Here is a 7,186-nt window from a genome sequence, read left to right as displayed (position 1 = left end):
ACCCCCCCCCCCCGCCCCCAATAATCCTTACTACTTAGAAACTTAAAATTAAAACAACTTTATATCAAGTTTTTGGTTTAAAGCAAAAATCAAAAGTGGAACCGAAGGACCATCCACTAGAACACCAAAGTGAAGTCGGGGCATATAGTTTTTAAAACTTTTTTCCTCCTCCTATAATTAATGAAACCCTAAAGAGAACAAATCCTTTTAAGGGGATGGAATGGGTTTGGGTAGGGTGGGTCAGCGACTTATGGGGGGGTTTCAGAAAATTTTGAGGCAATGCGGGAGAAATGGGAGCACGGAAGCATATGAAAAAGAGAGAGAAGCCATCTTTTTTGTGACTTTCTGTCACAAAGGGGCTGTGGTAAAAGTTGGAACCCCTCATCCTAATAAGCCCCCAAGGCCTCCCAAGCTCTCAGCATCCTGTCTATAGGGAAGCATGGCAGTTACCTGTGCCCCACCCTTAGCACACACAGTTTGTTTTTGTTTTTGTTTTAATATAATTTATTGACAGAATGGTTTCCTTACAACACCCAGTGCTCATCCCAACAAGTACCCTCCTGAATGCCCATCACCCACTTTCCCCTCTCCCCCCCCCCCCCCCCCCCCCCCCCCCAGTTTGTTTTCAGTATTCCAAGGGCGCTTGGGTTTGCCTCCCTCCCCCTCTGTAACTTTTTAATTCCTTATTCATCCCCCCCATCATAAAATGAATGTCTGCCTAGCATTTATCCATGAGCCAACAAATCCAAAACCAAACCCTGAGAGTTATTTTGAAGAAAAGGCAAAGAGAGAGGCTGTAAAACTCGTACGTAGGTATTGGCACGTCAGGTCAGGGCCGCCTTCACTTAGAAGCCTCTGCACATGCTCATCTCCTACCCCAGATGTCATTCCAGGGGATAAGAACAGGGAGGGTGTCTGAGGGACTTAGCCCTTCTATCGCCACCCCCCCTAAAGATCGTGTGAAGTAAATGATCAGAATAAATTAGTTTGAACACATAGATGATTGTTTTTCTCAATCACCAGTGGTTGGGGCTCATGAAGGAGGCCAGCCGAACTGTAGACAAAAACAAGCAGTTGTAGTGTGAGTTAAAAAGGGTGAGCCTGCGGGGCGCCTGGGTGGCTCAGTCGGTTAAGCGTCCGACTTCAGCTCAGGTCACGATCTCACGGTCCGTGAGTTCGAGCCCTGCGTCGGGCTCTGGGCTGATGGCCCAGAGCCTGGAGCCTGCTTCTGATTCTGTGTCTCCCTCTCTCTCTCTCTGCCCCTCCCCTGTTCATGCTCTGTCTCTCTCTGTCTCAAAAATAAATAAACGTTAAAAAAAAATTAAAAAAAAAAAAGGGTGAGCCTGCTACATTTGGGCCCATCTAAATTTTTTCCTCCCACTTTTGCACACAGGCTTCTGAGCACCCATCTACACAGCCTGGTACCCCTACTGCTTTCTGGCTTCTAATGTCTACCAAACACTCAAAAGCTGCAGCTATACTGAAAGGTATCCCTCTTTTTCCAATGAATCCATGGTTAGTGCCCTCATATCCCAGGGTCGTGGTCCTACATTGTCCTACGACAACATCCCCTCTTGTCTTCCCATCCTTTGAAATCTCGACTTACAAGGACACAATAGCTTCCCTCCACCCCCAATCTCCTATTAATGTCTGTTTTTCTACCTCCAAAGCTCCAAACAATTTTCACAGGGGCCAGGAGCTGCTCTTGGGCCCTGTTGCTCCCGGTGGGGGCCCGGACACTGGCCGAGCAAGGTTGGCAGTGGGAAAGAACCCAACCAGCCCGAGATGCCTGCCTGCACTGTTGGAGACAGTGCACTCGCCATAGAAGTGGAGCTCTGAGACTTGTCCCCAGGCCTGTTTTCTACTAATCAGATTGCTTTTGAACAATACCAGGGAATAGAGAAAACAGAGAATGTGTTTCCCCTTGGGTCTTAAAGCCTAAGGCCTGAGCCCCAGAAATCCCTCATCTGGGATGCACATACCTTGAACAACACCTCTTCTTCTATTTCCTTCATAGGTTGGGAGATGGGCAGGCACTGCTGCTCCTTTCTCTCTCCCTCTCTCCTGAGATATGCTCAAAGATGAGGGGGGCTCAGGGGTGTGATTACCTTGAATATGGAGACAGACTGACTGCAGAATTTCTGCCAGGGAACGGAATGTGGAGCTGTATTCATTCCGTTCACTTATTCATTCATGTACAGTATTCACTTCACAGCAGTTATCTCTTCATATCTAGAGAGATGTGCACCAAAACATTAGATCTGCATCCTCTAGGATCTGTATCCTAGAGGACGTGGAAGGCCAGGGCACAAAGCTTTGAGAGGGACTCGCAGAATGTGAGTAGAAAACGCCACCAGAGACATAGGGCACTGGGAAGAAAAGCAAAACAAACCCTTATTTGACATCTCTTTTTAAGGAAATGTATTCTTCTGTGCTGGTGGAAATGTCCCATATCCGTACTGCTACCCTAGCCAGGAACTACACGTGGCTCTCGAGCGCGTGAAATGTGGCCAATCGGCAAACCTGACCTAGCTGTGATGGGGACATGGGTAGGGCTGGGCCAAAGCCGCCCTTCAGCGACCCTATTTCAGCTGCTACCTGAGTGTCAGTAGGTGTTCTCCAGAAGAAGGAATGAGAACATTTCAGGAAAGGAAATCATTTGGGGATCTGAAAGACCACTGTGACTGGAGGCGGGAGAGTCACAGAGAGCTTGGAACACGCTCCAGAATTTTGGCACTTTATCCTAAGGGATTTTTGGTGGACTTCGCCCCTGAAAACACACATATGTCCAAAGAGCCTGCAGAACCACGGGCAGGAGCATATCCTCTTTTCCAGCTGTGGCTGCATGCAGGGATGACTGAGAGGTCAGCCAGGATTTGGGCAAAGACAGTGTAGGACGACAGTGGTGTCCATCTGTCCCAGCCAACTTGGTTTGTCACTAAAAGCAAAGTTTAATCCCACAGAGCCTGCCTTATTTGGGTTTGCTGTAGACTCTTCCCAGCTGTGGTGTGCTTACTAAAAGGCAACGGGGCCCTTCAAAAACACATGAGCGTTGAAAGAGCATGGACTTGTGGTGACAACTTTGCAGCCAATAAACCCCACAGAATCTGGTCTCCACACTTAAACTCACCTCTGACCGAACAGAAAGGAAATATAAGAAGGCAGTTTTAACTACCTTGCATTTACCCAACATGAAACTGCCAAGGGCATTGCATCTCAGTGTTACCAGAAGCCCCAGCTTCCAGGGACATTTCTGCCCCGTTCTCCACTGCAGAAACACGGACCTGAGAGCTTTCGTGGTCTGGGTCCCACATCCACTCTGTGGTTGTGTGAAGAAATCGGAAACCTTAGGATCTGTTCAGCTCGCCAGATCTGCCATGGTGAGGGAGAGTCACGAGCATTCTTGTCTGCAGTGACTGCATGAAACTCACATTTCAACAACAGACTACTTTTTAGCTTAAGTAAGGGAGACAGATTCATACTAGCAAAATTATTTGAAGTGCAAATTTAACTGGACATTCCGTATGTTATATCAGGCAGCCCTGCGTGTGGGTGGCATCTCATTGGCATGGCGGGGAGGTGGGGAAAGCCTTCTGGGAAAGGTTTGCAAATGAGCCGGCATATCTGGGGACAACTTGAATGACCGCAGGACTCTGCGGTCTTGTGGCTCCGAAATAAAACCCCAAAGAATGGCAACATTGTGGACAGAAGCAGATACGGAGTTCAGCAAGCCTAGCTTTGAACTTCCATCATTGTGTGAAACTGGTGCAAGTACCTTGATGTCTCTGAGACCCGGGTTTCTCATTCACAATGAGGATTAATACTTGGTTTTGGAAGTTGAAGTAATGATTGAAGATAACTTATGCCAAGGATGTGGCACCTTATAAATATATGAATTTTTACAACTACAGTGGGACTGGTGGCTCAGTCAGTTAAGCATCCGAGTCTTGATTTCAGCTCAGGTACGATTTCACGGTTTGTGAGTTTGAACCCCACGTTGGGCTCTGCCCTGACAACATGGAGCCTGCTTGGGATCCTCTCACCCCCCCCCTCTCTCTGTCCCTTCCGTGCTCACATTCTAACTCTCTCTATCAAAGAAGAAATAAATAAACTTAAAAAAATACAGTAGGACTGGTAAAAATCCTCCCAAGGGAAGACTAACACGACTGAAGACAATAGGTCTACGACAAAACTGAAGGTCAAGTGAAACCTGCTGGGCAGCTGTGGGGAGGGCTAGAAGAGGTATTCTGGGCGCAGGCTGACCCAGCCCACGGAATGTGGAAGTTAGCCTCTAGTTTGCTGCTGTGGATTTCCACCAGCAGGCTTCCCTGCATCTCTCAGGACACAGATGCTTCTTTTCTAAAATAAAGGAATTTTATTTAGACAGATGTATTGAAAGGAATCGAGGACAGTTTGCATTTAAAAAAGTTGAAGCACTGATCTCTTGCTTGCCCTGATTTACCATGAAACCAGAGACAAAAGAGTTACTGTGTAGATCTGGTGATGAAGGTGAGCAGGAGGTGGTAGGAATGGGGTGAGGTTTATGGAAGGCATCTCAGTAAATGAGCTTTATGCATGGGTTGCATTGTGTTACTGTTCTACCGACAGGGGCACCGAGGAGCGGAGGGGACCCTGCTGTGGCACAGGTGCTGAGTGGTCCTTCCGCATCTGTGTGGCATTTTACAGTGTGTCCACGAGCTCTTTGACACAGCTCGAAAAGTGGACCCTAGGTATTCTCTCCTTAAGTGAAATCAGGGCTTAATGATTCATGTTTAACAAATTGATAGAGTGGAGGTGATGGTGTACTGAGCTTCCAAGACTAGGTCATGAAAGACATTGGCCTCCTCCTCCTCTCTCTGGGACCACTCACGATAGGGAAAGTCGGACATAGTGTAAGGACACTGAAACAGCCCTACAGAGAAATCCGCAGGAAAAGGAACCGAGGCCTCCTGCCAACAGCCACGCGGAGGAGACATGAGCCTTCAGATTACTATCGCCTCACGAGTGACCCTGACTCAGAACCACCCCGCTAGGCTGCCTCCAGATCCCCGGCCATCAGACGCTATGCGACATGATAAATGCCTGTTGTTTTAGGCTGCTAAACTTGGAGATGATTTGTTAAGTAGCAGTGAATAATTAATACAAAAACCAATAACAACTAAAACATATTGAGTGCTTAGTATGTGCCAAGGACTCTTTTAAGCATTTACGCATGTTAACTGTTATTTTCTCTAGTTCACAAATGAAGACAATGAAATACAGAAATATTACATGACTTGCCCAGGTAAATACACGGTAATGACTTAAATATATGTAGACCTAAATATGTGTAGATTCTTTTTCCATATGTGATCTCTCATGCATGTTTGTTTTATTGCTGTACTGTCTGTGTCTTTACTAGATTATAAATCCCACAAGGTCAGGGAAGGCATTCTACCCATATCATCGGAACCTAGCAGAGTACTTAGAACACAGTATGCCTAGAATAAATATTTAGATATATTGAATAAATGGATGATGAAGAAGTAAATTAAAAAATCATTACATACTAGCTCTTTGCCCTAGAAGCTTAAGCTTTTGGGTCTAACACAGAGCCTTATATGGGAACTTCACTGTTGGGTAATATTAGTGTGTCCTTTCACTTAGAATTGAAAAATTGGACTTTATTTTGTTGCCAAATTTAGATGGTGCACAATGCCTCAATCTAACCCAGAAATCCACTGTTTCACAAATGTGTACTTAAATCCAAGGAAAATTGGAAATAACCTAAATACCCAACAATAAAGTTTAATAAATTATGTACTTCAGTGCAATGAAATTTTATGCAAGCTCTAAAATTATAGAACTATGTTGAATCAAGAAAAATATTTCAAACAATATTGAATGAAAACAGCAAAAACAAAGTAAATTTTAGGTAAATTTATATTACATACATTATGCAATTATTAAAAATAATTAAGCATATTTATTTATATTCCATGAAGTGAACTCAAAGACATATTTCTAAGTTTTAATGTTAGTAACATATGGATAGTATTGTGCAAAATAATATTTTTAGTTAAGTGCAAAGAAAAATCCCTTTCCAAGTATTGCCCTTAACCTAAGTGACAGCAAACACTGAAAGAATATTTTACAGGAAGCTTTGCTCCTGTGTGCAGAGCTTGAGGCAAGCCTGGCATGTCAATGAACATGGTACATCATGCCAATGGCACCACATGTCAATGAGCACGTGACCCAGCACAGAGCAAAATCAACTGGATGTTAGCAGATTCCCATCAGAAGATTCACCATGAAGATGCTCAGAATATAGTAGATGAGGCCTTAAATATCATCGGGTCAAGCTCCTCACTTTATAGATGTGGAAACAGAGGCACAGAGAGGTGAGGTGTGTACCCCAGGCCGGATGGCTATTAACTGCAGGAACCGAGACGAATATTCAGATCTCTGGAGTCTTAACTGAACTGTAGAGAGCGATGCACACTCTGTAGCTATTTCATGTATGTCGTATGTCATGACGATAAACTACTATTATGTCTATTTCACAGATGGTAGAATCGAGACCCAGGGAGTTTGAGTGACTTAATGTGTTGGTTTCAGAGTGTGACTTCTTATGTGAGACTGACTAGTTTCAAACTTTTCTCAAACATTTAACAAGTATGTATGATTTGGGAAAGTTGCTTAGTCTCTCTAAGACTTGGGATCATCTGGAAAGTGGGGGCAAAAATAGCCCTAAGTTATAGGGCTGTTGTGAGGATGACACGAGCTAGGTCGCCTAGAGTTCCCAGCAGTGTACCTGCACATCGTGAGAATTTCAATCCATCTTAGCTTTTTTCTTTATTGTTTATGTATCAACCGTGAGAGATCAGAGCTCAAATTCCACACTGACGTTTGGAATTCTACAAATGGTTTTCAATACCAAGTCTGACATATTTATTTCATATCTCTGCCATCATGTGATGCTAATGCTGCCGTAAGTTAGGGTTGTGACCTTGAGCGATTTGTTTCCTTTCTCCTAGGGTCTTGCTCACCTTTGCAATGGGATGTGGGTGCTTGGGGCCGGGTTTGTGAGCTCTGAGGTTGCTTTTAGCTCCAGGATGTTATTCTTTTTTTTTTTTTTTAATGTTTATTTACTTTTGAGAGAGAGAAAGAGACAGAGTGTGAGCCGGGGAGGGGCAGAGAGAGAGAG

Source organism: Herpailurus yagouaroundi, unplaced genomic scaffold, assembly GCF_014898765.1.
Source record: "Herpailurus yagouaroundi ecotype Mexico unplaced genomic scaffold, PumYag 163, whole genome shotgun sequence".
Classification (NCBI taxonomy): domain Eukaryota; kingdom Metazoa; phylum Chordata; class Mammalia; order Carnivora; family Felidae; genus Herpailurus; species Herpailurus yagouaroundi.
This window is presented reverse-complemented; position numbering follows the sequence as displayed.